The following is a 26,678-nucleotide window of genomic DNA, read 5'->3' on the forward strand; positions in this document are numbered from 1 at the left end:
CATTTCAGAAACGGTGGATCGAATATCTGATCTAAAAATGCACTTCAGTTTCAGGCCCCAATAAATAACATGATGCCACAGTCACAAATAAAAAATAAGGCCAATATCAGAGGCAGTGAGAGCAGGTGGTAGAGAGCTTTGTCGTCATTCAGACAGAAAATATGGGAGCAGAAGGCTTTCTAAGTAGCAGTGAAGATGGAAAAACCTACAGAGAATGACCAACGGGCATCTAGAGTATTTGAGGGGAAGTTGTTGTTTTGTGATTATATGTCCACTGTCCAAGTCTGAGTCGGACACTGATGATAGCACAGGTGCTGCAGAGAGATTTTTTTTTTTTTTTTTTTTAAATCTGACTGTTTGCTGTGTATGTGCTATACATTTTTGCAGCTGTTGTGCTAAAGGATTCAGTTGGTGTCCATTAAATGATATGGCTCACAGCAACAAGGCAGATTGCGTGTTACATTTAAAGCCAGGTCACACCAGTAATTCGTGCATGTGCCCTTGAAAACAAGTGAGCTTCTGCGATGTGGGGACTTCTGTAATGCTTGTTAATGAGCTAAGAGAGCTAACAGGCAGGAACACGTTACTGATAGTAAAGCACAATAGCCCCAGGCCTACTTTCTCTTCTCTCAGTCCCGTGCTGTGTACTACCCCCTGGCGTTTTGCAACAAAGCTAACAGGTGAGTGAGTAAATGAACCGAGCACAGTCTGTACACTCTAATTAGTGAAAAATAACTGAAACAAACTGGATACATGTCAAATCAAGCAAGAAAGTGTTGTGTTTTAGGTAATTTGAAGAGTTTTCTTTTCCTGTAAGCTTGCTTATTTCTTCCTTTCCATCTGTTGTGTCTGCTGGAGCTCGTTGGAGTCAAAAATGTTTAACCCAGTTTCATCTACATGATTCTTGTTACTTGTTTTGCAAATGCAGTGGAGACAGATCGATGAAGTGCATCCTGACTTCTGATCCAAGAAAGAAATGAGACAGATTTGCCAAGAAGACAGTGGTGCCACCGATTGTCAAATGATGGTAAGTACAAAATACGCTTTCTTTCTGTTGGAGAATGGTCTGACACTGCACCAGGGCTTGAGTATATGAATGAAGAACAAAGAGCAGGCATGCCTTTTAGTACATTTGTGTTACTGAATATAATTACTACATTTGAATTTTAAGCTGAAGTCGCCTTTGAACTGAGAACACATCATGGATGTGAGTGTCTCGTTGGGTACTACAAGCAGAAACATTAATTCTGCAGAAAGAGGTCATTGTAGGTCAAACATGCAGATATATGGCTTAGTTATACATGATAAAGTAGTGATACTCATATTTATAAATGCATTGTTGTTGGCATTACTGCAGTGTGTTTGTCACACAAAAAGCTTCATGTAAGCAGTTTCACGCAGTGTTGCTTTGAGATATACAAAGTCAATACCTGAAAAGTGGCCGGATCTTTCAGCAAAATAAGATCAATAACTAATTAGGTCTGAGACTGTGCATCCCATCATTAGATGTAAACAGCATATATTGAACACGCCTATAGCAAATTAAGGGAAAACTAATAAAGGCACTTTGATTAAGTGTCATGCACCCCGAAGACACAAAATTAGCAAAAAAAAACTGGCAGTTTATGCTTTAATTAAAGAAAAGGATAATTCAAACTTAAAACATTTAACCTTTCATCGCCCACCATTTTCAAGACTGTCCTCTCCAAAACCTTTTATATTTCATTAATAGTAATTGTCAGGCTAAGTTAAGGCAGTAACATGAGCATCTGTGGATGAGACTGTACATCCTCTGTAGATGAGATACCAGCCACGCTGTACTGCACATCAACAGAGCTGACGTTCATATTCACTAGTTGATCTGAACTGCTGTGACAGTGGGAGAAGATGGAGACAGATTGCATCATTCCCTCTCCCAACTCCTTATCACAACAAGCACACTTATCTGCTCCCTGTGGAACGATGTTAATAGAAGCCTGAGTGAGCCTGAGGAGGAGAAAGGAATGAGTGGAGATGCAGAGAAGGGGAAATCATGAGAGCTGAATAGATAAAAGTTCAGAGGCAAAGTCGTGAATCAGGGATTAAGGAGAGAATATAGTAAATGGGAGTTAGTGTAAAAACCCATTACTAAGTAAACAATAGCAAGTTTTAAATCGGCCAAGAGGACCAAGGGGTAACATAAATGCTATCAACATTACTTGTGTAATTAAAGTTCTGGCCCGCAGCCTTCTTTTTCTTTCACATGCTCCATCAATTGAAGCTCCAGCCAGAGGTTTTCAGCACACATATGGACAAATGTTTAGCAAATAATCTTGGTTTAGAATCACTATTATCTTTGACTGAATCAGAAGTTATAGCAGTGGTGTTTCCCTCACTCGTGACTTAATGCAATGCTTTACTGTTTTCAGCAATTTTCAGGTTGAAAGATCACTAAAAGAATGCAAAAGTCACAAACACATTCATGAAGTAACAACTCTCTACTTTATAGATGGCTGCTGAGCTATTCATGTCATAAATATGAGTCTAGTTTACTATTCTCTTGAATTCAAGGGTAAAAACGGAAACCGCACAGAATTAGAATTACTCCCATCACCCTACATAGTCTGGATATCTTTGAACTGGGCAAAACAAAAATGATACACATCAGCAAAGTAATTTGAAGTGCAGCCATTCAAATGAATTTGTATTCCAAAATGCTTCTCGCCCATACATCAGAAGATAAAAAAGAGGAAAAAAATATAATATGCACCTTATACCATGAATGCAATATCCCTACTGTAGTTTATTGTAAACACACACACACACACACACACACACACACACACACACTATATATATATATATATATATTTGGTGTCAGGCAAGCATTTTGAAAGTTTCAAAGTTCTTTTTCGGTAGATGCTCTCGTTCAGAGCTTTTTAAATTGTTTTTAAAAATGCAGAGAAAGTTGTATTTCCTGTGTGATTTTAGGGCCAACTGTCGGCTCACCAGAAGATTGTCCTCTGCTGTCTTACAAATACAACTTGTGTGGTTTCCATAATTGGAATGTGACTGCAATGACACAACTGTGGGTTCTGTGTTTTTAATGATTTTCCTCTAGTACTGAAAAGCGTTTCGAAGTGCAGTGGTTTGTGAGTGTGCCGGTCTTAAAGTTTGTGTGTGTGTGTGTGATGTTTGTGTGAGAGACTGTATGCGAGAGTATGATCAGAGGGACCCAACATCCCTGTTGTTGATGCAAATTATATTCGTCCTTGGTGTCTTTCAAAATGATGGCATAATAAAGCAAAACAACTGCACAACCGCTGCCAAGTTAAATGGGAAGCTTATATGTGTGTATTAGATATGCGTGCCTCTGGAGACTGTGTGCGCCTTCAGTTGCTGTGTTCCTGCTGATGCTAAAGGCTTGTCAGTCATGAGCCAGGAGGTACACAGCAGAGTTATACGCTCATTTTTCTAGCTGTCAGCTTTTTTATCAGAGTGGGAGGGTTGTGACAATGGAAGTCTCATCAGTCTAACAACGACGACACCCACTTCACAATATCTCATTTATCGCCACAAAACATGGCCACGCAAAGGACACAGTTCACTGAATCCTGAGGGAGTTTTTGTGTTTCTATCCCCATGAAGGTCATAAAGGATCGAAAGATACGGAAAATCGCAATGAAATGAGGATGTTTTTCCGGTTTTTACTTTTTCCACAGGGGTTGGAAGTTATGCATGGTGTTAGATTGGAAATAGTTGTTGAGCTGTAATGTTTTATTGGGATTCTCCAGGAAGCCAGAGCAGCCGGTTCAGCACATAACTCCTCGTAAACCACACAGGTAGAGGTGCTGATAGGATCTTTTCATCTTCTAAACTCAACATGAGAGGAAATGAAAAGCAACCTATTCTTTTAGCAATTGAGAAGTTAGTCTTCTTTTGTTGAAAATATTATTTTAGAGAATAAAACATTTTTAAAATTCTTTTTGTTCTGGTTCTAAAATGTAGCTATCACAGTTGCAGGTCATTGAACTTAAAGCAGTACCCATCCCAGTTTTAAAGAGCGACCACAACATCACACAGTGTCACAGAATCTCTGCAGTGTAAGAGACAGTCCAGACTTTAAGTAATTGGACAAATTCACATTTTCGTTTTTGCATATTCAGTATGCATTAAAGTAATGGACACCAAAGTGACAGTTCTTAATTTTGGTTTGTGTTACGTCCATATTGAAAGAAATTTATAGGAGATATAGCACATAGTGTGGGAGTTGCTGAGGAATTCAACACACACACAGGAAGTCCCACAGATTCATCATTCTTGATATTTTATAGAAAATTCTTTGCAGTCAGTCATGCAGCCCTGTCTCCCAGAAATGATGTTCCTATACAACTAACTGCGATCTTAATTATATTAGTAATAAAAATAGTTTCTGTTGTATTACATAAATTTGTGACTTATTACAAATATGTTCCTAATCAATATATCCTTGCCATTAGTTTGCTGCTTTACTGTCACTCCTTACGAAGCTAACCGGTTCGATATTTAAAGGTGGGGTGGGATTTGTTCCCTGGTAACCTGGAAAATGGGGGAGAAGCTTATTGTGAAAGATTCAAAGTGGGTTTGGCTAACTTCCTAAACCTAACCAAGTAATTGTATTGCCTAAACTGAACCAAACAGCAAGGGAAATGTAAAAGCAGTCAGTGAATGAAAGGAAACTTAAATGTAAAAGTAATGGTCCCACATGGGTCACAAACCCCAGTCATCAGGATGAGGGTACTGTTGATGACTTATGTCAACTTTCCTCCCTCTTGCTCCCTTCTATGGACTTTGTGGCTTTTTTCCCCTGGAAGCCTTTTCTACTATGTCACACTCTTACCTTTTGAGGAGAAAAAAATGTTTCCCTGAAGAACGTAAATGAGAAAGCAACCTGTTATGGTTCAGCGGCCCGCGGGCGGGCCGTTTTGATATCTGCATAAGAATTTTTCGAAATAGAACGACACTGCCAACTTGATGATAGAAACATTACACACCGGTGGAAAGCTTAGATTCTCTTGAATCCGCCGGTATAAACCACTTTCAGATGTGATTACCACAGCGGGTAATATAAACACATTTGTTCGACAAACAACGAATATCCATCCATCCGTTCTCGATACACGGCTTTAACGTACACAGCGCGACTCACATTTGCGGGTTCATTATTACACACAGATGAAAATATTCCACAAAAAGCGGCCATAATCCAACCTTGGACATCCAGACAAAACAAGCCAGTAACATATTTTGTCCAAAACATGTCTTGAAGTCGGTATAAAATCCACGAATAGGTCGTTTTCGAGGAAATGCACCTCACGATGCGCGTCCAATATTCCCTGTATTTCTCGTCATATTTGTGTTTACAAATAAAATATTAGCGATTTTTTTGTACTGAAAATGGCTAGAATTTACTGTACCTTATAGGGCTACGTTGTAAAGGAACAGAATCTTTTTGGAGCCGGTAATGAGTGATAGTATGCAGTCTTTGACCCATACATACCACCTGACACTTTGTCTTCCACAGTGTACCACAGCCAGCTTCATCTCTTGCTTTTCATAGAGTCTCTCTGCTTTTAGTCTGATCTTCAGTAAGTGAACCACAGTTCAGTCAGATTGAGATCAAGTAATTTGTTTGGCTACTAATGGATATTCCCCCTCTGCATGATAAAAAAATGCTTTAACTCAACTTGTTTAGGCTGTGTTTGTTGTTTTTCTGAAATATGAAATGCTGTTCTTTGGTTGACTCTGAGCACAAACAATGCTCCCGTACACCCCTTCATTCATCCTATTGCTGCCATCAGCTATGAAATCAATAATGAGCTCCACTGTAGCACTTCCACTAGCAGCCATACATTCACAACCCGTAATAGAACCACCAGCAATTCTTGGCTTGTGATTGGTCTGCATCTTGTGGTCAGTCCCCTGAGGTTACAGTCAAGTAGTCTTTTTTTCTGCACAATGGAAATGATTTTCTGCTCATCCACTAGACTTGCGATCCGCATTTCACCAAGTTGTTGTGGTCATAAATTGCCATGCATGCACAGGTTGAACGTAAATGTGAGCCACGTGAGTAATGTGGTGAAAGTGCAGTGCCTGAGGAACTCAATCTGTCCGGATACTTAGGGTACACCATGTCTACGTTATGCTGCTTGGAAAAATACATAAATAAATATATGCTGTCATTGCCGCACAAGTCACATTTCTCGACAGTGGCCACTCGTTTTTATGGTCCTTGGAGGTCTGACGACAATTCTGACACAGGAACAGATGAATGCACGGTCATCTCGTGGGGTAGAAAGACGTTTCCTGCCGTGACCAACCAGCAGTTTGGTAGTACCAGTTTGGCTTGTTTTTTCTTGGTGTAATGAACGGCTGTCTTGGAGATCTTCAGTTTTTCCCCGACCCGTCTCTCACTTATGCCAATTTCCAGCAGTGCCAAGATGGCTGCCTTTGTGGGTTCATATAATTCTTTTGTTTCCGATATTATAAGAGCTGACAACTTCTGAGTTGTGCTACGGCTTGAATGTAAGCAGGAAACCGCTCCAGACCTTTGCATGTGCGGTGCTGCTTATGACATGAAATGGCCTCTTATATACCCAGGGAATACAATTAAGTTTAAGCATGTCAAATAGGACATTAAGTATTATGTAATTAACTGCATTTTTTTGTCGTGTGCATTGTGTTTCAGGTAATGTATCTTTAGTGGTAACAGAAATTAAAGAGACCAAGGGTGGTCGAATATTTTTTCCTGGACTGTATATCTCAAACTGGAGTGGAATGAAAACTGTCTTGTTTAATTGCTCGATGCTTAAGTACCAGGTCCAGGTAATTATGGGAGTACAGAAGCTTTGTTTTGGAACTGTGTTTGCAGACTTTGCTTCCTATTTGATAACAACCTGACGCTAATACACTGAGGTGCCCTCATGTGTGTGCTTTCTTTATTAAAATCATATTTGTAAGAGAAAGATCAAGGGAAGACGAGTTTGTGGTCGTGTGTGTGCACATGTGCTTGTGTGCATTGACCACCTGACAGTGATAATGGCTGTCATAAATTACTAGTAGGCCTTCATAGGGCCTGATAACTGGCTGTTAAATTCCTCCCCGAGGGTTTACGAGCACTTACAAATTATTATTTCAGGTTTGTGTGTGTTTGTGTGTGTGTATGCACTGACATGCTGTGTAGCTGTTCTATGCAGTGGCAACGACTGTGTACGTTTCTGAGCAAATGCCCATTACCTGTTAATCTTCATATCTTGAATGCATTTGTGCAATGTCTCGGTTTCTTAACGATTTCACAGTTAATTAGTTCCTGCTTACGTTTCCTTACCACCTGCTGCTTTCTCTCCATTTTCCTCTCAGTGAATAATAAGGTGATCAGCTCCATCATTTTGTCACATCAGCTGCATTTTCTTTATGTTATTTATTCATGACTAGCCATTTTAAGCATGTGAATATACAGCGCTGAATATTAGATATTGTACAACCACGGTCAGTTTTCCATATCCAGTATGTTCAGTCGGCTTTACTGTGTTTATTCGGCCATTCATCCTGTTTAAGAGCAGACACTACTTATAGGCTTTCTATACACAGTACACTGTAATTATGTATAGTTGTATGTGTGGTCATATCTGTGTTTTCTCTATTTTTTATCTTTGCCCATAATTACTGTATGTCTGTAGGACGGACAAGCTCTTGCTAGAAATACATGTGTTTACAGTTTGTACCCTGACTTTGCACAGCATGTGCATGTTTGTGTGTTTGCATCCTCGCTCTTGCTCTTCCTCACTTGTTGTTGATTTGTGTGCTGCTCTCTTGTTTTGCCTGCAAAACACCAGTGAGATACATGAATACAAAAGGAGAACAAAAATGAGATTCGGTAAGGTTTTCTGTGGACAGAAGGTAAATGGAGAAAGAAAAAGCAAGTAGCACAGTTGTAAAAGCATACAGTGGCTTGATTTGTATTCTGCACAAAATTTTGGACTTCCACATATGTTTCCACTGCGCACACAGTGACTCACAGTTCCATGACAGACTTTTTGTGTCTGCAATGAACTAATGAGCTGCTGTCCTAACAGCAGCCCTGGTGCCCTGGTGCCCTATCTACAGAGCTGAGCAGACGCTCAGTTGTTTGTGCTGTCTAATCAGTTGATAGTTTACCAATATTTTTGCTTTCATATTTCTCCCTCAGGAATAGTAAATCATTGCAGGAGCATACAAGGGGGAAGTGCAGCTTATAGTTCAAAATCAGTGCTGCTTTGTTTTGGTGACCAGTTACAGTATGCAATCAGGAAATGATCAGATAGTCACGTACAGTGCGCATACACAGGCTGCTGCACAGTATGATAATAAAATACAATGACAGTAACAAACATAGATACATTCATATTTTGTGTGCATATAAATATGATTTATCAGAGTGATTGCTCACAAATACTCCTACTCATTAAACATAAAAGTGCGTGCCTGTACGCTCACACTGGCGACAGATTCATCTTCATTAGGACTGTGATTAGGAAATGAGGCCTGGGGGTGTTATTGGTAGTTCTGATGTTGCTCTCTGATGTCTCTCACTCTGTCTCTTTCAAATCAGGAGATGCACTCCTTTCATCTTCTCTGCTAAACTATATCTGCTCTGTGTTGCTCATGTCTAATTAATACTAAGATCACATTAAACGTAACTGACATCAGACCAGACAGACCACAGCTCTACCGGGGTAGTTATATAAGGACTATCCATCATAGAAGATCTGCTGCCATTGTGTTTTATGCTGGTTTGGATACATTGTAGACTACTGAAGTGGAAACTTGTATGTGTCTGTGTCTTGATGCCCATTACAGTAAAAGTGTTAAGACAGGTTGGTAATCAAAAGGATTTGAGAAACTCTGGTGCATCTGTCACATTTTGGCCTGATTACTGCAGGATATATAACACTATTTCTGTAGCCTAGAGCCAGCAGCTTTGTGCCTAGCTCTTGACTCTCATATAGAAATGGGAAACAAGGGAAAACAGCTGGCTTGGCTTTGTCCAAACGCAACCAAAATGTGCCCACTGATACCTCTAATATCCGCAGATGAATCTGCAGAATCCAAAGCATAAAAGTAGCAAATGAGGATGTTTTATACAGGACTATTTCTTGGCCCAGCGCAATGGCTTCATGAAGTCCCCAGTGGTTGCTTGATAACTACAATACCAGGAAATTTTGTCTCTTGGCCAAGTAGTAGTCCCACCTTTAAGCTTTCATAAAACCACATGTTGTAGTTTGCACTTGTACAGATCACACAAGAAAAAAATATTAATCTGTGAGCTGTGTGACACATGCACTCTCAAGTTTGACTGCTTTGTATGATGGAAAACATAATTGATGGAGAAAGTTAATATTCCACAACATTCAAATAATTATAGAACGATGATTAGTGAAATCAATTGAAATTCAATTTGAAATTAATTACCATGAAATTAATGTTACAGAGTACCTGACAGACTCTATTAGCGCCCAACCCATACTGGATACTGGAAGCCAGTATCAATTTTAGGTTGCAAGGAATTGTAATACCAATATATTGGCTGATATTGTCTATAGATATATACATAAGTATGTTAGAGCTATACTGAAAACAGAATTTAATGGAGACATTCTTAATTTACTTAGCTATGTGTTTTACAAAGTTGTTTGTGATGTATTATGATGGCAGAATTTGACTCCATACCACCCTCTGCTTAGCTGTGATACATACTCTGCTGCATGTGCTGCGGCTAGTTTTCTAAACTTTGGAGTCGGAGCTGAAATCACGGAGTTTTCTCTAATTATGAACACATATGAAGTCCTTCAATGAGTTATTTTGTTAAAGTAATGAGGCTACCATTATTCTGTTTGTATTTTTGCAACTATTGTTTTTCATTTATGTGGCTTGTGTATATATATATATATATATATATATATACACACACACACACACACACACACAGTGGGTACGGAAAGTATTCAGACCCCTTGAAATTTTTCACTCTGTGTCATTGCAGCCATTTGCCAAAATCAAAGAAGTTTGTTTTATTTCTCATTAATGTACACTCAGCACCCCATCTTGACAGAAAAAAACAGAAATGTAGAAATTTTTGCAAATTTATTAAAAAAGAAAAACTGAAATATCACATGGTCATAAGTATTCAGAGCCTGTGCTCAGTATTGAGTAGAAGCACCCTTTTCAGCTAGTACAGCCATGAGTCTTCTTGGGAATGATGCAACAAGATTTGGGGATCCTCTGCCATTCTTCCTTGCAGATCCTCTCCAGTTCTGTCAGGTTGGATGGTGAACGTTGGTGGACAGCCATTTTGAGGTCTCTCCAGAGATGCTCAATTGGGTTTAGGTCAGGGCTCTGGCTGGGCCAGTCAAGAACGGTCACAGAGTTGTTCTGAAGCCACTCCTTTGTTATTTTAGCTGTGTGCTTAGGGTCATTGTCCTGTTGAAAGGTGAACCTTCGGCCCAGTCTGAGGTCCTGAGCACTCTGGAAGAGGTTTTCCTCCAGGATATCTCTGTACTTGGCCGCATTCATCCTTCCTTCAATTGCAATCAGTCATCCTGTCCCTGCAGCTGAAAAACACCCCCCACAACATGATGCTCCCACCACCATGTTTCACTGTAGGGATTGTATTGGGCAGGTGATGAGCAGTGCCTGGTTTTCTCCACATACCGCTTAGAATTAACACCAAAAAGTTCAATCTTGGTCTCATCAGACCAGAGAATCTTATTTCTCATAGTCTGGGAGTCCTTCATGTGTTTTTTGGCAAACTCTATGCGGGCTTTCATGTGTCTTGCACTAAGAAGAGGCTTCCATTGGGCCACTCTGCCGTAAAGCCCCGACTGATGGAGGGCTGCAGTGATAGTTGACTTTGTGGAACTTTCTCCTATCTCCCGACTGCATCTCTGGAGCTCAGCCACAGTGATCTTTGGGTTCTTCTTTACCTCTCTCATCAAGGCTCTTCTCCCACCATTGCTCAGTTTGGCTGGACGGCCAGGTCTAGGAAGAGTTGTGGTTGTCCCAAACTTCTTCCATTTGAGGATTATGGAGGCCACTGTGCTCTTAGGAACCTTGAGTGCTGCAGAAATTTTTTTGTAACCTTGGCCAAATCTGTGCCACAATTCTGTCTCTGAGCTCTTTGGGCAGTTCCTTCCACCTCATGATTCTCATTTGCTCTGACATGCACTGTGAGCTGTAAGGTCTTATATAGACAGGTGTGTGCCTTTCCTAATCAAGTCCAATCAGTTTAATTAAACACAGCTGGACTCCAATAAATAAGCAGAACCATCTCGAGGAGGATCAGAAGAAATGGACAGCATGTGAGTTAAATATGAATGTCGCTGCAAAGGGTCTGAATACTTCTGACCATGTGATATTTCAGTTTTTCTTTTTTAATAAATTTGCAAACATTTCTACATTTCTGTTTTTTTTTCTGTCAAGATGGGGTGCTGAGTGTACATTAATGAGAAATAAAATGAACTTTTTTGATTTTGGCAAATGACTGCAATGACACAGAGAGTGAAAAATTTCAAGGGGTCTGAATACTTTCTGTACCCACTGTGTGTGTGTGTGTGTGTGTGTGTGTGTGTGTGTGTGTATATATATATATATATATACTCATATTCATGAGTAAGGAAAAGCACATGAAAGAATTTGAAAGTGCAGTTTTAACTATGGTTCAGTTGTTCTCGTCTGTCTCTATGGAAGCAGGGAGTCTCAAAGGAAATGCATGTTAAACTTGCATGGCACCATGGAGATTTGGGTAACAGCTCTTTTTATGCAGATGTGTTTTTTTTAATGGTCTGGTGAGCACAGTTGTCTGTTATCGAGTTAAGCAAGATCCCACACACACACGCACACATAAAGACGGACAAACACACAGTGTAACTATGGCCACCAATTTTCCTGTACGCAGTGATTTCTCCCCTGGTTCATCTCTCTCTCTTTCTACCCCTTTCACCAGGCTGCCTTGCCATCCATAAACTTGTTTTTAATATGAATGCACTTTTGCTTTGTTTGTACAGCCCGGCCCAATTTCCCATTCATATTTGATGACTCCTCTTGCTTAAATGATAAAGGTAATTGTGCCTGCCAGCGAGTTTGGCTCCGGTTCAGCAGCACAACTGTGGGAGTCTGCAGCAAACAAACACTGCGGCTCTACCAAAAAATGTGAGATAAAAGCATGTCCGACCCATCAGCATACAACACAGCCTTTGCTCCATTCGCTTCTGGGTTTGTTTCATCATGTAACCTTTGATGAAAATTAAATTCTCAGGGTAATATGTCTGAACGCGTATTTCACCATGATGTCAAGTCTCTGCTCAGGACTGTACAGTGTGTCCCTGCACACACCTTGCTTACATAAAAGAACATAGAAAAGTGCAGAAAATTACAGTCAGTCACAATGTCACCCAGAGGATGTTATTGTGTGTGCTAGTAATGTTTTCTGACATCCACATAACTGCATGTCAAGAACAAACAGGAGTCAGAGGTTCATGGGAAACAGATGCTGATTGGATGAAGTAATTGATGCCCTTTTAAATCTCATCAAATTGTACACGCAATATTACACACGAGTCCATCAATGCCTTTGAGGTAAGTTTAATGGTGCACTGTATCTATTGATGTTAATGTCACAATGTCTCAGCTTAGTAAAGAGGTATTAAGATATCTGAATAAATAATGAGACAAGCTTTCTTAATATGTTGCGTTTCTTTCCCATGTTAAGCTGAAATAGAATTAATGATAGGCATATAAAATATAATGTCCTGACAGTGATTTATTTCACCCTGAATGCTTTTCTTATTTTAAAATATAAGCAAATAATCTATCAGTATTCAAAATTGGATGTACATGGAACCAAACTCTAATCCAACTGTCGAGTTTTGGTGGTCTTTACAGTGTTTGTTGTATTTCTGCATAAAGATTTCCCCTGAATTTGTCCAGCTACATAAAACTACATTCCCCTGTTTACCTAAGATAAAGTTTTCTAATAATTACGCACTCTCGCCAGGCATTAGAGTAAATATATTGCTGCTTCTGCAACTCCTGTTTTGGGATTCCCTCTAAAAATGTACACAGAGATGGATGTCTTGGTTTTGTACAGTTGAAGTAAAGATTAAACAGTCTGCAGGGAAAATTTAGCCGTTATATTCAGCATATGTTTTCTTAGGGGTGAAAAACAAAACAAAACACTACATTATAGTCAGTTCTTGATATGATTGTTGACAGCTTTCATTAGTTTGCAAAACAATATTTTTAATGGGGGGTTTTATTTGCCTTGTTTGCTTGGTTCGTAGGGACATTGCGTATTTGCCATTTAACACATAATTTGTAGCTGTGGAACGTTAAATGAGTGACGGTTGAATTCAAGAAGTGTTGGAAATACAAACATAAGCTGAGTTTTGGTACGAGGGTTCAGCTGTGGCTGATTCCTACGAATACCAATCTAAGAGCTGTTGTATCCCTCTATTACTGCGCTCGTATTATAGTGCTTTTCATCACAGAGGAAGGCTGTAATTAGACTTAAGGATTCTTTGTTTCTCGTGCGTTTCCCGTCTCCCTTGTTCAGATGGTGTCTGCACTACTTCTCCTCAGAGTGATGATGCTATATATAAACTGCAGCCACTTGTCTCTTGTCCATTCTCACCTAATATGATTCTTGAGAGTAGGAGCTCCCACACAAAATATAAACTGCCGTGTCTTTTTCATTCCCCAGGAGAGATGTGGTACTTTTTATACTTGTTAATTAAGACGAGAACAAGATATGTCTTTGTGTGTGTTGGGGTGACAGCGAAACCAAAGAATGAATCTGAGTGGAAAAGAGGATAGGACAGGTTGTGAGTGGCTGTGAATCACAAGTCTGTGATGAGGGCTAATGAAAAATAATTACGGCTGAAAATAAGATTGGACAGTAGACAAGACACTGCAAGCGCCTGTCTCATCCTCCACCTCTTTTGTCATTCCTCTCCCGTTCTCCTCTCCTCTCACTTCCTTCCTCCCATTATCAGAAAGTCCTTCCATTTCTCTCTCCCCCTCTCTGTGCTTCTCTTTGAAGGCCAGAAGCAGATAATGGGGAAAGTAGAGGCAAGCAAGAATTGAGGGTTTCCTAATAGCCCTGAATGTGTTATTGTATTTATCAGGCCCGAAGACCAAGCTTGACAAATTTAATTAACTGTGAGGAAAGACCCTTTTATTGCTTCAGTATAAATACCTTGAATATTATTTTTCTGTTTGCAGAGAGAAGCTGCACTCCACTTCTTTCTTTGATGTGGTTTAAAATCCCCTCTTTGTTTCTCAAAGACACATTGTCACATAAATTAACAGCGATGATTCAGAATAATGGAGTCCTGCACACTGATGACCCCTTTTCTAGGTGCAAGGCTGAAGAGTCTGGAGTGGTGCGTGGTAACACAGTAGTAAATGTAAACAGCTTACACTACGTCTCTGGCAGCAGTCAGCTATATACTTTTACACCGTGTGACCCCAAAATAGCATTGTGCTGCTCTATTTAGGGCAGCAAAAAATATTTATAGATATTTACTGTTATTTTCTTTCTTACTATTATTGTTGTTGTTTTGTTATTATAGAATTTTATTCATTATTTTATGTGGCACCCTTGCTGCTACATGTTCACTCTTTTTATTGATTTTTTTAAAAAAAAAAACCTTGTAAATGAAAACAAGTAATCACAATTCAGTCATAAATCAGCAATCAACTTATGAGTGCGCCTACTTCTAATTTCAATATGAAGACTGTTATACTTTATACTTAAACAGACGTTTTTTCAGTTTTTGTACAGTCAGCTTTATTGACATTTTTAAGACAATTACGAATGATAAGAAAACCGCATGTTGGATTTCTGACAGAAATGCGGTAACACATGATACCTTGAACAATGATCATTTACGTCAGCCTGCGGAGCAAACACTCCCTGCACTCAGTCCCAGCACAAAGAATTAGCTCTGGATGACGCATGTTGGCTGTTCTGGGTATTTACTGGAGAAGCTAATTTGAGAAGTCAGGTAGTTCCCAGTCCACAAGTAAATAGGGATAAGAAGCAATTTATTACCCATTATGTACTCTTGTTATCCTGGTTTACCCGGTGCACTCATAGATCCTGGGATATAATCGTCAGACCCCATAAACAAACTGTAATTTTCACACATTTCCTTGTACCGACCGAGTAAAGATAACAGACATCTGTCGGTGTTCCTGCGAAATTCAGTGCTTTTTATTTCCCCTCAAGGCTCTTATGTAACTTTGTTAAGCTCATTTCAGTGAGAGTAAGACACAAAATGCAAACAATTAGCTGTAGTGTTCACTCGTTGTCATCCCTGTGTTAGACAAGGCTTGGACATTGAGGAATATAATGCATAAGCTTGACTGTGAGAAGACAAAAGGGGAAGTGGTGAAAAAAAGTTTAATTTCCCAGCTTAGCAGGGGCAAACCAAGTTAATTAAACTTTGTATCTTGTGTAAGACTGTATAAATAATTTATTAAGGCTATTAGAGTGAAAGAAGAGAGAGGGAAGGGAAAAAAAGTTATCCTTCATTTTATCTTTCCGAGAGTCATTTGATTTTTTTTTTTATTGCCTCCAATCAAGAGCAAACTGTAAAATTAACTGAGAATTCCCAGGCAACTCTAATACAGCTACAGGGTAGTGACTTGCCTTTTTTGACTCTTTGGAAATTGGCAGATAAAACAAATGGCCAGACTGTTTTCTATACTGACTTTCATCATATATTCAAAGATGCCTTTTTTTTTTTAAATCAACTGTTGAATTCACAGCTTCATTAGTACCTTCAGAGTGATGCGAGTACTTAAATCTGTAAATGAAGTCATTGGTCTCAGTGTTTCATAGAGGTGTAATTGAAATAACTTTTGATTTTTTTTATCATGAGCTCAAAATGTTCATTTGATAATTGAATTGATCTTTTACCCAGCTGGAAACCTTAACTGTTTCTTGGATTGGCTGATGCTAAAGTGTGTGTATGTATTCTCAGAAACTGTAACACTTTATATTTGTCTGGAACTGGTTTGTTTTGGTGTCTTGGAAGGTAAGAACAGTTTGTCTCCAATAACTGCTGCTGTGCAATGCAGAAGATTAAATGATCTCAGTTGTGTAAGAGAAAATATGGCCTGAATGCATGCGTTTTTGTTCACGCTTTGGATGTGGAAAGTGAGCTTTTCTCTTTTAAAATGCCAGAAGTCGGATGTCCTGCGGCGTCAGCCTGTAGAGTCATTATGCTTGGCTGCTGCCTTCTTCGTAAATCAATGCAACGTTTGAAAATATCCCATTTTGTTTGTGTGCGTGTGTGTGGTTGTCATGAAATGGGTATTTTAAAACCAAAAGTCATGCATTTTGCTGTCCTTCCTGCTTTCTTCTACTTACCAATCTGTTTGAGAAGGTATCACTTGTGCTAACTGTCTAATGAACGGTGAAAAATAGAATCTTTTCATGTGTCCAAGGAAATTATGTAGCATAAGCATATAAAATAACAAAGTTGCTTTTGTTTGGTGCAATTAGTTTTAATTGATGTGTTTTGAGTTTTGTTTTGTTTTTTTCCAGGGAGTGCGCAGACATGTATTCATACCTGTCTAAACATGTACTGACTCTTTGGTGATGTTGAGCAACACTGTGAAAATAATTAGTCTTGGTAGTAAATGTTCAGAATAACCCAAACCAAACGCTCACATCTTCTTTCCCCCTCGGTTGTTCAAATGAGGTGAAGTGTCACTGAAAGACTGTGATAAGACATTCATAAAGGCGAAGACAGAGAGAAAGAGAAATAAAGAGAGAGAGAAAATGTGACACAGAAGTGGCTGCACTGCACCATGATAGATAAGCCAGGAAAGACCCAGGCAGCTCTTCACATCTCCTCTTATGCTTGATTGTGAGGACAGAATAACCTTTCATCAGCGCCCCATCTGTCCTCGCTTCTCCTCCATCTTTATTTTCAGTGTCCAATTTAGTCTTGAATACTGACTCTTTTAATACACTGGACAAGTATACTGGATTACAGGAAGTCCTCATACCTTGGTCCTGCTCTTCAAAGCTGTCCCCAATCACCTTTTTTTACCCTCATATTGACTTCACTATAAATGTGTTCAACTAAATTGCTAACAACGTTTGAAGCAATCTCACTGTCAAAAACCTTGGGGAGAAGTAATGTCATTGTGGGATCATGGCAGCAGTCAGGCAGCAGAAGTGTGGAGATGAGTTTTGTAATTTATTGCAGAGTAATCTCCTCCCATTAGTAAGTAGACCCAGTTTGCTCCTTCCGTGTTGCTGTAGAGGAAAATAAGATTGAGTGGAGAGAACAGATGAAGTGGAAAAAGTCAATTGGATGCGGTTTCATTTGGGAAAACACTTCCCTTTTTCCGTCACCTTTGAATAAAATGTTTAATCACGATGCGATTACTGGTTGTCAGTATAATCGATACGGGTTTTCACTCTGTCTTGACAAAAAATTAAGTTTTGTTCCTATAAATCTCCATCACCTTTGCTTTCTTTTCCTGTTTCCACTTCTCACCCAAAAGACTCTTGCAGATCAAAGTATGTGTTGTCTGCTGCAAGAAGTAAGTCTCATATTCTTTGTTTGTCATTTTCTCCCTCTTCCTCCCTCCTCTGAGCCTCAACCTCCCTGTGTGACGTTGGAGCTCAGATAGGCTAAACCTTCACAGCGCCATCTCATCCATATTTTACAAAACACCCTGCCCATGCTCACCCCTGTCTTTTTTTCCCCACTGTCCAGACTCTCCTTTCAGTCTGGGGATATGTTGAGAAGTGTGAGAAAGGAGGAGAAAGAACAGACTGTATGCTTTGTGAATGTGATAGACAGAAGAGCTTTAAGGGAAAGTGCAAGGGAAGCTAGAGGAGGCAAAGACAGAAGAGGTGGAAAGCATTGAGGCAAAATGTAAAGCTGTTGATGTGCATCCATGTTTGCTTTGCCTGACTTTAAGTTCAGAGTTTTAAAAAAAAAATGGTGCCTCAGTCTGTGTGACCACCTGCGCTTAATTATTTGCACAAACCATCATTTCCCATTTGCCTCTGAGGGAGAAACACAACCACCTGTATTTCTTCCCACTCTCTCTGCAAACATGTTAAGGATTTGGTGAGAAGAACCAGAAAACGAAAACAGTTCATTTACTTTGTCAGCCAGCACATTCCCATGTTGTCACTTTCAGGTAAAAAGTGATCAAATAAGCAAAAACGGGTGTTAGGGGTGCAACGATTCCAGCTGTTTCTTTCCCAGGACTGATTCCAATTATTCAACTATTCGTTGAGGGACTCTAATATTTGAATCAAAAGGCATCGGAATACTTTTTGTTAGATGCCACGAGGCCAGGTCTTTGTGGTGAGTGGATCAGTCACTTTATAACAACTACATGCTCCACTTAACAAGGTTGCGTCTGATCCCTACTTCATGTTCAGTTTAAGGCTTTCAGAGCCAAACTCCGCAAATCTCACCGAACTTTACAAAGGTCTTTTTTTTAAGCTTCAGGAGACTTGTTCGGGCTTTTCCTCTGACAGCAGCAATTAGCTGGTGGGAGTCGGCGCCTGTGTTTTGCTCCAGTGGTACACCTACAGTGCAAAGACAGACGCAGTCCCATTTAACGAGCAGAAGCCTCAACTGAGCAGCAAGTCTGCAGGATAAACGATGCCGGTGTTACATGGGGAGATGTTTCCTTTGCTAAAGCACATTTAACACACTGTGGATACTGTGCTTTTAGTCCCTCAGACCCAAGAGTGTTCATCGTGAACTTTCATACTGTGTTCATAAAAACAGACAAGTGGACGCAGCACAGGCTGGCATAGAGCTCAGCAGGTAAACAACTTGAATTCTCCCTCCTCCTCCTTGTTTTTGCTGTCACTTACATTGCGGATCCCTTTTACCTACAGCTCAAAAACCTGGCCTCTCTATAGTGAAACAAATACAGCTGTGTCTGAAAAATCTATCTTCTTTCCTTTCACCTATTTTTTTTTCAAACGGTAGCCCTACTGTTACTTTGAAATCTTCCTGTCCATTAATATTGCAGCTACTTTCTGAAATATGTAGCTGTGAACGATATTGATTGATGTAGAAACCTCACAAAAAATCTTGTAGAGTTGTTGAAATAATCTCCTCAATAATGTTTCTGTCAAGTAAAAGTATTGGCTCTCCCAACTGCCAACACTTGAAAAATGAATTTGTGACTGTTTGTCTAATAGGACAAACAGTCTAATCTCTCTCCATCTTTTGGAAGCAAACCTCAGAATCCAATAAGTCTTTTCTAAAGGAGTCTGCTGGGAGCACTAAATGCTTGCCAAGTAAACATATAGATCCACCAAAGACAGGATTCAGATAACTGTCAAATCATCACAGTCAGTAAACTGCAGAAATATTTGAACAAAACTCCAGAATGATTGTGGGGGAGAGGCAACAATTACTGCTGTTTGTAGAAGGATTCGAATGGGACAGTGCAAAGGACAACATGATGGCTGCCTTTTGACATTGCTTTGAATGTTTCCAGTTGTTCCTAGATAATCGGATTTGCTGATGTTGCACGTGATCTACTGATGCCATCAAGCTGAAGAAGCATAAATACAACTGAGAGCCAATCAGCTCATGTGTGAGGAACATCAGTGTTGTGTTGTAAGAGGTTTAAGTAATCCCCTGATAGTGAGCGGGATGAAATGTTAACCTGTTGTTCATAAGATGTCGTGTTAAGAAATTATTTCTTGGTCATGTTAGCCAATCACTGGAGCGTTTAGGCTAAAACTGTAGCACACAAGAATATGTGTCTAGTATAATGAGCCACTGTGCTCCATGGTGTCAGTGTTTGCAAGTATATTTTCATTATATACCACTTCTTTTCATTACATGCTTCAGGCTAAAGGTGTGAGCTTTAGCCAACAAAAATATTTCATCTTATTTTAATGCCTGGGAAAAAACTAGACATCTCAGTCCAATTTGAGCAGTCACCGTAAGCTGGTTTCTCTCCCTGCTGCATAGGCAGTGGAGCATTGATTCATGCAGCCTGGCCAGTAGGTCTGTGAATGTGAAATCATTATTGAAGCTTGACATAATAATGGGCTCTTCTTCTGAGAATCTTGGCCCTGCCATCCCCCTCCAGTATTGAAGTATTTAAATTTGTGATTCTGTCTGAAGTAATTGCTTCAAGTAGGGTAGGTGATTGAATTTGAATATATATACACATATTTAAGATTTAAACCCCTTTTGAGAATTTAATTATTTAGACTGGTTTGATTCTGTACCCATGTGTGACTTTTTTTAGTTGATACTTTGAACCAACAATTGATATGTATGACTGAGAATTCTGGTGATAGGACTGACCTGTTTTATATGCTAATAACAAACTTTAAGTCATCCCATATTAAGCATGCTAAAATAAACACTAAAGCAGAGTTCACATCCAGCCGAGTATACAGTCTGCTGTAAACTGATGAGCTAAAACATTATAACAGGTGCAGAACGATGGTGATTATCTTGTAACAATGACATTTTCCAACATCTGACATATATTATGCATTCAGTGAGCTGAAGGCTCTTACATGTGTTAGACGTAGAACAAATGAGCAGATGCAAAGCTTTATGGTTTGATGACTGCATCAGAGCATTTACAAACCAGCTGAAGAATGTGCAGGAACATAATTGATTCACAGTTTCACCAACTTAAACTGATGAATAATATAGAACATGCTTGTTTTTGGTGAGCATTTCCATCAAAAATGAATACCTCTAGTACTGAAAATATCTAAATATTGTGGTCCTAAATATATTGTGGTGACACCACAGGTCTTGTAGTCTTGGTGGCTCGGAGCTGTTCTGACGACAGACAAAGGCCAAAAATATAGTAGATAGGGGTGTTTGGCTCATTGGTGCCCAATAAACCATGCAGTATTATGTTTGTGGAAAGACCTGTTAGCTGTGCTTAAAAAGTATTTTACTGAAACGAAGATCCGACTTAAGATCAACCTTTTTCATTTTCAGAGGGATCTGATCTAATTACGATGAATGATTGCTTTTCATAAGCTCCATGGTTGCTGATACTATTATCCCACTTATCTAGTGAATGAGCTGGAAACTATTACAAATACTGCTCTGTGCAGTTTTCTGACAGGTGTACGCAGAGCCTGTGTGCAGTTCGCTGTACAAGCTGAAGCACTGGCAGGGGCCATCCAGAGTAGCTACAGTAAATATCACTTAACCGATGCCAGTCAGGGACTGATTGTTTCTGTTTGCTTAGATGAGCCACAGACCAGTTTATTTGTTTTTTTACTTGAGGAAAACTAAGCAGCATCTTTTGGTATTTTTGAGACATCTAAAAAAACATTTCACTGATTGTAGCCTGGTAGGGTGTGTATTGAAAAAGCAATCAATATGGATTATTTTCTGGGCCGAGATGAGTATAGGTAGTCAATGAGACCGATAAACGATATTTGGAATACATTAATGGTTATCTATTATCAGCATGTGATAGCAGAGGACCTGTCAATCATAACACATTTCTAAGTTAATAAGTATTAATATAGATAAATATCTACATATACACATTAAATGTTGTATATTAACATGCGATCACATGGATTCTGTCATTTGTAAGCTTTGCATTAATTAGAATTACTACAACTGTATATGTATAATTGTTGTGTGATAACAACAGAAGTGAAGGTTTCAGAGCATCACATGACACTAGGATGCTCACCTATGTTTACAGTGAGATTGAAAACTGTTTCTTTCCTGCATTTATGTCTACCATCCTTCTTTGGCTTCTTAATCTTTAGCTGTTCATTATGTTGAATATGTTTTGCCCCACAAGGCCCATATCCTCAAGCATTATATGTTATTGTGTTTACGGTTTCGGGATAATTTGTGGCTGTCACCAAACTTAGCCACCAGGAGTTAGTGTTGCCACTTTGAAAGTGTCTAATGTTCTGATTTATGAAGATAGTTTGGGCTTCTTGTTCAGTTTTACAAGTTGTGTATCTGCCAGAGGGATGTACCAACAAATAGTAAAGTTAATCTGACTTTAGAAAGATGTTACAGATACTCCAGAGAGCCTTAGCTGCAGACCTGTGAGTCTCGTAGTAATAATTATAGCATAGCATTGCCAGCAGAATAAGTTCCAAATGTTCCAATTACACTGACACCAACAAGTGAATTATTAGTGTATTTTCAGTCTAACAGCGAAAATGGGTGTGCTTGTGTAAGATTGCTTATTGCAACTTTGACAGTATCTGCTACCTTTCCTTTAAAACACAGCTCTGCTCACCACCTGTGCTCAACCGGGCTAATAATTCTTCTATCCTTTTTTTCTGGTGCCTGGAAGTGATCAAAATTTAGTCATTGTGGCTGTAAATCCTTTACCATCCTTCTCCGCCCTGTAATGTTTCACTGTAGTGATATAAAATGCAGGAAAAACAACAAAAAGAAATCTTTAAAAGCTATTTTTAAGCTATCATTTTAATTCATGGTTGCACATCTATTAACTTATGGTAAATAAATTGCAAATTTCAGTGTAAAGCAAAACAAACAAACTAAAAACACCCTCCACAGGCCTTTGGAATCCCTGCCTTCCAGAAACTATGATTACATACAACTAATAGGTCACATCTGAGTTTTGAAAAAGATGTAATGCCAACTGATCTTGGAAATGCAACATTTTCTTGTGGTGATTACAGTGTTGTTAAATGGTTTATACACAGCTGCAGCCGTTGGTGACAGAAAACTTCTGCAGTGACTTAAGACACAACATATTTTTTTTAACATTTACCCCAAAACCATTATCTTTCAGCATCCATTCCCATCACTTCCCTGTGAGTAGTGTTTCATTCACTCAAAAGACTGTTGCCTTTAAACAGAGTTGCATTTGTCACCACAACATACCTGTGGAGAGCAATGTAGTACTTTGCAAAAGACAGGGTTCCTACTGGTCAGTGAAGTCTTTACCCTAAACAAAAGAAATCCATTGTTTTAAATTTTATAGTACATTAATGTATTGATTGCATGGTTGTTGGTTACAGGATAATTCCAGCATTGTTTTTGTCTGTAAACTATCAACACATCCCCACTATAGAGACATGAATAAAAAATACATTCATCCAAAATCCAATTATTCTCTGTGTAGCCACAGCCTAATAGCTTATGCACCTGTGTCTCAGGACTTCATTGATGCCCCCCAAAAACAAAAAACTGATGAAAAATCCAATCTGTTGGATCACATCTTCCTAATTTCATGTTCTGAAACAGTTCTGCGAATGCGTATAACGTCAGAGAGTAGCTCCGTCTACCTTAATAAGGCTTCAAACAAATGAAATAGGCATGCTGAACATCAGGGTTAGACTTTTTGGGTTTCATATCGTCTGCTTTTACTAGTTCTTTTTTGTTAATTAAATGCATTTTGTCTGTTGTCATCTTTTTTGCAGCAGCACTAGCTGCTGCAAAAAAGTTCTCCAAGCTCTCACAGTCTTGTGTCACTTTCACTTCTTAGTCCAACAGTGTGAAAAGGGAGATGTAGCCTGCCACATCATCCTCTGAGGACTTTTTTTCAATTTACAGCATGGATATCCTGTGGTTGTCAAAGCTGGGTGAGACCGAGATGAAGGGTTTTGGCAAAGATGTGGGGCAGGCTACTAGTGAGGCTTTTGTGGGTTCATGGCAGGGCTAGAGGCAGATGTGTTTTGGAGTCATTTACAGTTCAGATGGAAGCTGTACGTTGCTGCTGGTAGGATTTGTTGTAGGGAGACACAGAACCTGGATGATGCCTGTTATTCACCTCCAAGTGCCTCCCAAGTTAATGGGCTTTATTGTTGCTGACTGTAATGGATTGGAGTTGTGACAAGTTCTCACTGTTCAACAATAGAAGCTTTGTAAAGAATGAATAAGTAGTCGACTGAGTATTTTTTTATTTTTTTATTTTAAGTCAGTTGGGACGAAGTTGCATTCAATCAGTGTGTGTGTGTGTGTGTGTGTGTTTGTATTTGTGTGTGTGTAGGCATACATCTGGGCCTCCTGTGGGATTTGAATACCATTACCTGAGTTGTTTATTCCACTGCTCTCCACTGGCATTCAAGAGAAAAGGCAGACCATTCTCCTAGGAATTGCAGTGCACTTCTTCTCATACTATATCAACAGTTTTATAACCGTAACACCGTTCATTATGTTATTTTATTATCAGAATATTGCCCAAATGTTTTAAACAAATGTGCACAGGTTTGCTAGAAATGCTTTGTTTAATGCAAACAATGGTAAAAAGTCATTTGGTCCTTCTTTCTGATGCCACAGTAACTATAGTTTTTCTTTGTTTCATATTATATTTTGAGATAGAGCACATTAAAAGCTTAGTTTAGCTTCTATTTTTGTCTCAGTTTCATTTGCACTATGACAGACATTTACAATTTAAGAAGAGCTGAGCTTTCTTATCAACAGTTCCAGTTTTGCACACAGAGCCTTTTTTAGCTGCCTTGCTGTGCAGTCAATAATGATTTGGAAATTTGATTTTCATTCAAGTAGAAAACAGTGCATATTCATTTAAGTTCGGCCCAGGCGGTTTGTGTACTTAGTAGGGGGCCCTCTCACTCAAGGCTCCAGAGTGGGAGCATCCAGTTCTCCAGCTGTTTAGCTGAGGGAGCAGCTTCAGTGCCGGAGACGCTGTTAATCCTGCCAGCATAGGTCACTGGTGGGGATAATTGATGGCAGGTTCCAATGATCTTCTCTGCGTGATGGAAGCTGCCTTCGCTACTTTACATTAACTACTAGTTGAAGTTTGCTACAACTCCCAATCCCAAAGTGTAAAAATCAATGCCAGGTGCTCTGTTTGAACATTTCTAGTGTCATTTTCAGCAAATGACACATTCATGACAATTTAATTCTGAACAACTTCACCACTTCATCTTAGCCTGAAGAGACTTGCATTGCTGTTAAGGACAAGGAAATTCAACTTGTACTTTTGTCGTCTCATTCTTAGGTCTGGTGAGTTTAGGTCTGTTTTGTGTCTAACACAATGCCAGGGCTTTCCCATTTGGATCAAGAAAACATATCATAGTGAGAATCTGTGTACAGGACAAGGTTTGTTTGGTATGTAGTCTAATAAGGAATATACTCAGTCATCATTTTGTCCTTTGATCATCTAGGAGCAGTGTTTAGTGGGCTAAACAGAGAGCAAATTAATTTGTGATGCGATCATCTGGTTTAGCCATTCGAAGGCTCTGTTTCCATCTATCCAGCTGTCTATTCTGCAGCTTAGGTTAAGGATTTTTACTCTGCCTTTGAATTCTTCTGTCTGCTGAATTTGACCCTTCCAAGGCTGCTTATGCACACACACACTGTAAGATACATTGCTGAACACTTACTGTCACTTTCCAAAATGGTCTGGATACGTACATCAAGGTGGGGATGTTTTAAATACAGTGAAGCTAGCAGAAATGCATGAGGACTTCGATTTTTGATATACCTCCTTTATTAATTGGAATGCTCAACACGTTGTAGATGAATAAATATGCAAGCGAGATGTGCATGGGATGCATTCCGATATTACACTCATTGTATGGGGCTCGACTTATGGACACCAGTGACTGTGAGCATTTTTGGGCAAAGAATAAACACACTATGTGGAGAGTGAACATTCAGACCACTTACAATGTTTTTGGTGTGTCAGAAGTGGCTGTGAATATATTCATGTGATAACAGGAGAGAGAAAAGAAAAAAATGTCCTAACATTTATCTGCATGAATTTGCATTGTTTTCATTGTTTTACGTGTGCGTGAGTGTGCACATAATAGCATGTGTGGTTCAGACACCTACACACACACACACACACACACAGTGATACAGTCTGACATCTTTAATAAAGTCTAGTCAACAGAAGACCTCATTAAACGCTCTGTCACAAGTCATTCATCAAACTCTGACAAGCAGACATTCTAAAAGTTTTAAACATTTCAGTGCGTTGCTCTGTACAAATGGCATATGCAGAGTTTGTACAGACTCCAGTGTCTGCCTGCTATTACAATTTGTCCTGTGAGAGATCCCACTAGTTAGAGACGAAAGAGAAGTAAATACCCAGAGCACACTAAAGAACAAATGTGTGTTCCTACACGGGAATGCTGCCCCCAATGTGGAATGACGTGTCATTGATTAAATGACTGATAAAATTATCAAGATGTCAGTGGAGAGTGTGAGTGATTGGGTTGTATGCCCTTCCTCCACTGACACATTATCACTGATTGGCCTGCTGAAGTCAGAAGGATAGGAAGCCAGGATGCTATGTGGCCTTGTTTACCCGTGACAGACGGTACCATTGTCCTTCTTTTAGCCTCATTCAGTCACACAGACAACCTAAGCAGGGTGGTCTGATTAGGGTCAACAATTCTCAAGTCATTGCTTTTCCACCCTTTCCCCCACAGAGACCAATTTCCAGCAAGAATTGTTTCAGCCGTCCCAACATTTGGTAAAGACCAGATGTTGAAGTCAGAAATTATGAACCAGCCTGAATAGTGTTTGTGTCTCATGCATTATTTAAAAAATGTATTCTCCTTTTTGTTGTTTTTTTAATTCTGTATTTAATCGGCTTTCCAGTAATCTCTACTCCAATGTCACCCCAAAGCACTTCCAAAATTAAAAAAAAGGCTAATATAC

The 26,678-nt window shown here is 39.3% G+C and overlaps 1 protein-coding gene across 1 annotated transcript in view; it reads left to right on the forward strand.

Annotated features, from left to right (window-relative positions):
• Nucleotides 1-358: 358 nt before the first annotated feature.
• The window catches only part of LOC110957769 (short transient receptor potential channel 7), a 94,624-nt gene continuing 68,304 nt past the window's right edge, over nucleotides 359-26,678 (forward strand). The window contains exons 1-2 of the mRNA XM_051954787.1: nucleotides 359-680; nucleotides 929-1,027. The gene's annotated coding sequence lies outside the window, so the exon portion shown is untranslated. The remainder of the gene's footprint in view (nucleotides 681-928; nucleotides 1,028-26,678) is intronic.

Source organism: Acanthochromis polyacanthus, chromosome 10, assembly GCF_021347895.1.
Source record: "Acanthochromis polyacanthus isolate Apoly-LR-REF ecotype Palm Island chromosome 10, KAUST_Apoly_ChrSc, whole genome shotgun sequence".
NCBI lineage: Eukaryota > Metazoa > Chordata > Actinopteri > Pomacentridae > Acanthochromis > Acanthochromis polyacanthus.